The sequence below is a fragment of the Arachis hypogaea genome, chromosome 11, assembly GCF_003086295.3.
Source record: "Arachis hypogaea cultivar Tifrunner chromosome 11, arahy.Tifrunner.gnm2.J5K5, whole genome shotgun sequence".
NCBI lineage: Eukaryota > Viridiplantae > Streptophyta > Magnoliopsida > Fabales > Fabaceae > Arachis > Arachis hypogaea.
The window spans coordinates 61,849,166-61,855,984 of record NC_092046.1 but is presented as its reverse complement, the minus strand read 5'-3'; the positions used below and the strand labels follow the sequence as shown (position 1 = coordinate 61,855,984).

Here is a 6,819-nt window from a genome sequence, read left to right as displayed (position 1 = left end):
AATTCTGACAGATATACTTTCTGCACCTATTCTCTTTGCTTGTACTTGTTGGTTGTATGACAGGGAGAAGAAGCGGGGCTTCAACTTCCTTTGATTCTGAACCTGAGAGAACCTTCCTTAGACTAAGGAGGGAGGCAAGAGACAAACGTGTAGTTGGTGCTGAAGAAGAGAAGGAACACTTTGAGGAATACTTTGAACCAAACATGGAAGAAAACATGGAAAACTATCATGAAGAAGAGGCTCACAACCATGGCGGAAGAGGTCGAGCAAATCATACTGGGGAGGATAGAAGAGTTTTAGGCTCTTATATCAATCCAAACCCAGGAAACTATGGAAGTAACATTCAAAAGCCAACCATCCATGCCAACAATTTTGAACTGAAGCCACAGCTCATCACCCTTGTGCAGAACAACTGTTCGTTCGGAGGAAGTGTCCAAGAGGACCCAAATCAATATTTAACCACCTTCCTGAGAATATGTGACACAGTGAAGTCTAATGGTGTTCATTCTGACACCTATAGACTGCTTTTATTTCCATTCTCACTCAGGGATAAGGCAGCCAAGTGGCTGGAATCTTTCCCAAGGGAAAGCTTGACAACTTGGGAAGACGTGGTGAACAAATTCTTAGCAAGATTTTACCCTCCTCAAAGAATCAATAGGCTGAGAGCTGAGGTCCAAACCTTCAGGCAACAAGATGGTGAGACTTTATATGAAGCATGGGAGAGGTTTAAAGACCTGACAAGGAGGTGTCCACCTGACATGTTCAACAAATGGGTGTAGCTGCACATTTTCTATGAAGGGCTCTCTTATGAGTCAAAGAAGGCCATGGACCATTCATCCGGAGGATCTTTGAACAAGAAGAAAACTATTGAGGAGGCTATAGATGTCATTAAAACAGTAGCAGAGAACGACTACTTCTATGCTTCCGAAAGAGGGAACACAAGAGGAGTAATGGAGCTAAACAATGTAGATGCTCTGTTGGCCCAAAACAAGCTCATTACCCAACAGCTGGCTGACCTCACCAAGAAGATGGAGAGGAACCAAGTGGCAGCAATCTTCACTTCATCAACAACCCAAGAAGGAGTGAATGAAGAAGCAGAGGGTAGTCAGGAGCAAGCCAATTACATTGGGAATTCACCTAGGTAGAACCATGATCCTTACTCCAAGAATTACAACCCTGGATGGAGGAATCACCCAAACTTTGGGTGGGGAAATCAACAAAACCAAAGCCTTGATCAAAGACGCCCAAATCCAAACAATTTCACATCTAGACCATATCAACATCCCAATAACAACACCTCTCCACATTCATATCAAGGCCAGAACAACCCTCCTCAACCTGACCTATCATCATTTGATGAAAGAATCTCAAGGATTGAAAATCTACTTGAAGGCATATGCAAGGATATCCAAGACAACAAGGTGTTCAAGGAGGAAGTGCGAGCCAGTTTCAAGAACCAGGGAGACACAATCAAGAGGTTGGAATCTCAGGTAGGATATCTCTCTGAGCAAATTCCCAAACCCACAGATGGATTCCCAAGTGACACAGAGAAAAATCCGAGAGGTGAAACAAAGAAAGTAAGATGGGAAGATTGTAAGATGGCACTATAAGTGATAAGGAAACTGAGGACAAGCCAAGCAAGCTGTCAGAACAACCTGAAGATACCTCAACAGAGAAGGAGGAAAAAGAATATCAAGAACCAAAAATATCAAAACAGGAGCTGCTGAGACTCTATGCACCTTTTCCCCAACTGCTCAATGGTGCTGTGGAGAAGAGAATATACTCAAGATTTCTTGACTTGTTTGCATCTTTGCATGTGAACATACCATTCATCAAGACTATCCAATAAATGCCTGCATATATCAAGTATATGAAGGAGCTGCTTCCTAGGAAAAGCTCACTCAAGGGAGGCCAGACTATAGTGATGAACAAGGGCTGCAGTGCCCTCATTCAACCACAGTTGCCTATGAAAAGAAAAGATCCAGGGAGTTTTCATGTCCCTTGTGCCATAGGAGAAACAATGTTTGATAGAGCACTCTGCGATTTAGGAGTAAGCATCAACTTAATGCCCTTAGCCCTGGTGAAGAGACTGCAGATCAATGAGATATTGCCCACAGATGTGGTCATCAGGCTGGCTGACAAAACTCAAAAACAAGCAATAGGGGTGGTGGAAAATGTGTTGTTAAAGGTTGGGAAATACTACCTCCCAACAGACTTTGTCATTTTGGACATGGAAGAGAGTCACACTCACCCAATCATATTGGGAAGACCATTCCTAGCTACAGCCAGAGCACTCATAGATGTGGAGCGAGGAGAGCTAATATTGAGGATCCATGATGAACAACTCAGCTTCAATGTCTTCAAACTCTCCCAAGAAGCTGACCAAGAAAATAAAAAATCAAGCACAGATCGTAACGAGATGCTGACAGAGGAAGCAAACATTGAAGCACAACCAGCCCAACTGGGAAAGCCCTTGGTTGATGAACAAGGAAATAAGCAGCTGTCACAGCTCAAGGAAAAGCTGGAGGAACCTAAACCACCAGAAACATGTGAAGACAACAACAAAATTTCCTTAGAAGAAGAAGCTACAAAGAGCAAGGCAACATCAAAAGGGACAAAGAAGAAAGTACCAAGGGGGTGGAGGAACAAGAAGATCCCTACGGAAGACTTCTCTCCAGGAGATAAAGTGATCTCAGCTTACTTTCCAGATATCCCCCCTAATCTCCCGACTGTACCATCTCAGTTACCTAAGGTCTTCACTATTAACAGAGTCCTCTCCTTGGAACATGTGGAGATCATTGATACAACCAATGGATATAAGTCCAAGGCAAGAGGGGAGGACTTGAAGCATTATCAACCTCCCTGATGAAGGAGAAACGTCAAGCTAGTGACGCTAAAGAAGCGCTTCATGGGAGGCAACCCATGTTTTATTAGCTTTTACTAGTAAATAAGTCAATATTCATAAATTCCAACCCAAACTTGGTGACGTTCTTATATTGCAGTATATATAGTGAAGAACAAGTTTGGTGTTCAAAGCGTACCAAGAAAGCATGAATGCAACAGAGAGCATGCTAGTCTTGGAGCTTTGAACAGAACTTTTCATCACACTGCTTCAAATTAAGTTTGGTGTCACCCCATGGTGCCACCAAAATGCATATAAGGATACACAGTTAGTTAGTTAGTTGGAGTTCATGAATAAACAATCTAATCTTTTCTTTTCTTTATTAATTATAGCCGTAAAGGCTAAATTGTCTTTTTGATATTATGTCTTACTTTTCTTATTTTATCTTTATAGGAAAAGAAAAGGAGCATTAAAGGAGATTGATTGGACAATTTAATGAGAAAGGTTCGGCCACTTCATGAAGAGGGCACTATACACGTGCCTCAAGGGGGAATGCATTGGGAATGGTTGCCATGCAACATTGGAGGAAGAACAAACTTGGAAAGCGAACCAACTACATCATAAAGTTGAGAATCCTCGTACTTACTCCATACACAACCCCATCCGTTCATCATACACCAACCCTATCAATCCACACCTTTTATCTCTTCATCACTTCTCTATATAAGTGAACCAAATTCACACCATCTCCACATTCAAAATTCATACCCCTTGCACTTCACTTTCTAGCAACCAATTCTTCAACCTCCCACTCTCTAAACCCCACATCTCTTCCCTTCACTACACCCGTTTTGCTTTAACTTCATTCATGGCATCATCAAGTTCCAAGAGGCAGAAGAGGAAGGAACCAACGGAGAACATTCCCTTCGACGAGAAGAGATTCAAGACTGCCTTCCATGAGCGAGAATTTGAGCGGATAAAGCTCAAAAAGATACTGCCCGAGTTAACCTTCCAAATCAAAGAAGACGAATGCCCACAGATTCGGGAGAAGATTGAAGAAAGAGGGTGGCAATTGCTCACCAATCCAGAGGGGAAGATCAATGCAAACCTCATCAAAGAGTTCTACGCAAATGTGGTCAGAGAAGACAAAACCAGGACCCCAACCTTCAAAAGCTATGTAAGAGGAAAGGAGGTAGATTTCAGCCCAAATGCTATAATAAGAACTCTTCACCTGAAATCACCACATTTTGACGAGCCTAGCTATCATGCAAGGATAAGTAAAAGTCAAGACAATGATGAGCTCACTGAGATAGTGAATGACATCTATGCTATAGCAGCGGACTGGGAGAGGTATGGAGATGGGAGACTGATGTGCGGAAATTGATCCGACACAAAACTCACCGGCAAGTGCACCGGGTCGCATCAAGTAATAATAACTCACATGAGTGAGGTCGATCCCACAGGGATTGAAGGATTGAGCAATTTTAGTTTAGTGGTTGATTTAGTCAAGCGAATCAAGTGTTGGTTGAGTGATTTGTGATTAACAGAAATTAAATTACATGAAAAGTAAAGGGAGAGGGGTAGATTGCAGAAAATTTAAGAGAACGGAAAATAAAAGTGCTGAATCTTAAAGAATAAGAAATTAAATTGGCAGAAACTTAGAACGCAAGAAATGTAAATGACTGAATCTTAAGGTGCAAGAAATATAAATGGCTTGAATCGTAAATGGGTTAGGGATGTGGAATTGCAGAAATTAAACACAGGAAAGTAAATTGCAACAAGCAGGGAAGTAAAGGATGAATTTAATTGCAGTAGATCTCAAACAGAAAATGTAAATTGCTTGAAGAAGCGTTCAACAGAGAAACTTAAAATAGAATCTCCAGATCTCAGGACCCAAGAGACTAGATAACCAAGTCTAGATCTCAATGCCTTCCTAGATCCAATTTCAGAATTTAATTGCAAGAAAAGTAAAGATGAAGCAGTAGAAGAAAAGGATTCAAATATTGATTTCTCAAAGGAATGCAGTAAAGAAAACAGAGAGATCTTAAGGTGAGATTGAGACAGAATTTTCTCAATTCTTCAACACCCAAGTCTCAAGAAAATTGTAAGATGAAATTGAAAACAAGAAATCTAAGAGGAAGAGAATTCAATTTTCCTTCCCCGAGACTCAGAATCTCCAAATAGCTCAAAACCAAAAGCTCTCTCCCAAAATTACTCAGTAAAAACTCAAAAAGGAAAAGCTCTCAAGAAAACTCTAAACGAAAAACTCCTCTCTAAAACTTCAAATCCTAAGCTATTTATACACTTTCTTCAAATGATCGTTAAGCCTTGAATTGGGCCTTTAGCCTTGATGGAATTGGGTTGCTAGTAGCCTCTGTTGATTGCTCTTGGTGTTGGGAGGAAATTCATTAGTGAACCAAGCCATGAACCATTCACGTTTGAGCCAACGTTTGAGGCAAACGTTGACTCAAACATTACTTGAGTGAGGCATTATGCAGCTAGGCCGTGTGCTGTCTTCCACGTTTGGCTCAACGTTTAAGGTCAAACGTGAGCTCAAACGTGGACCTCCCTTTTTGTATGCTTCTTGGGGGCTACTTTGTTCTCTTGTCACGTTGCCAATTTTGTGCCCAATAGAGACTATTATATATGGTTGGAAAGCTCTGAATGTTAGCTTTCTAACCCACTTGGAATCACCTCAATTGGACATCTACAACTCAAGTTATTCTTGTTTGAAGTATGCCCCTTCATGCTGTTTGGCGCCAACGTTTGACCTCACGTTTGAGTCAAACGTTGGCTCAAACGTTGCTGTGCCCAGGAGCTTCAACTCTCTTCTTTTTGGAGCCAAAGTTTGACCTCACGTTTGAGGCAAACGTTGGCGCAAACGTTGGCTTTTCCCCAGGGTGTTCTTCAACTGCTACTCACGTTTGAGTTGACGTTTGAGGCAAACGTTGGCTCAAACGTGAATTCTATTTTCTCAAACCCATTCTTGCAACCTTCTTCCATAATGTTGGCACACCTTTTGTTTCCTTTCTTCACCTACAAGTAATCAAAACAACCAATCAAAGTATCACAAAATTCACAAGGTTTATAAATCAATTAATTATCAACTAAAGTTAGCTTGAACCTCATGATTTTGTATCAATTAAAAGGTGGTTGATTGATTTAAGGAAACCATGCAATTCCAATTCAAATGGCTAATTTATAATGCAAGAAAGTGCATAATTCAATTGAAAACAAAAGAAAAAAGCTAGTGAAACTAGGCTAAGATGACTTGTCATCACAACACCAAACTTAAAGCTTGCTTGTCCCCAAGCAAGAAATGAATTATGCTCAATGGTTCTTTCATTTAAGACGGATTGAAGAACAACTTGTAAAGTCCAGTGAGTGAAGTGATCAAGTAACAGTGGGGTGAACTCTAAATTATATGCTCATACAAGGGCTTCAGTGCTTACTAGTCCTCACATACTGGGAGTCTTAGGTCTTAGGATTTTCATCCAAATGGTATCATGGAGATCTCTTTATATGTAGTCACCTTGAAGCAGCTTATAGTTTCTGTGCTTTGGCCTTGACTCTAAGTGTCATGTCTCAAAGCGGCTCTTTAGATAAGCTTTCAATCAATACTCCTAAATCAGTTGGTTTTAAGGTATTAGGTGTTGAAGCACCCCTAAGGATTTACTTTCTCAAGCCTCTTTCTTTGACACAACTCAACCACAAGCATTTACTAGGCTAACAACTCTTTGAGTTTTGTTTCTTCTTTCTTTTTCTGCCTAGCAATTGATGCTCAGAGCCTTGGGCCATGTTCCTTTTTTTCTTTTGTATTTTCTTTATTTTCTTTTGTTTTGTTTGCTGCTTCTTGGATCAATTGATTTTTGAGAATCTCCACAATACTTCTTTGAACTTCATGTCCTGCCTATGAGCTCTCATGCAAGTTTTCACAAGCATGCAACCTCAATACATAATCATACAACTAGAACCGC

General features: G+C 40.7%; 1 non-coding gene across 1 annotated transcript; it reads right to left on the bottom strand.

Moving 5' to 3' along the window:
• Positions 1-656: 656 nt before the first annotated feature.
• LOC112724874 (small nucleolar RNA R71) lies at positions 657-760 on the bottom strand. Its single transcript, XR_003164016.1, has one exon. It is a non-coding gene; the product is annotated as a small nucleolar RNA R71 (small nucleolar RNA).
• Between the last annotated feature and the right edge of the window lie 6,059 nt (positions 761-6,819).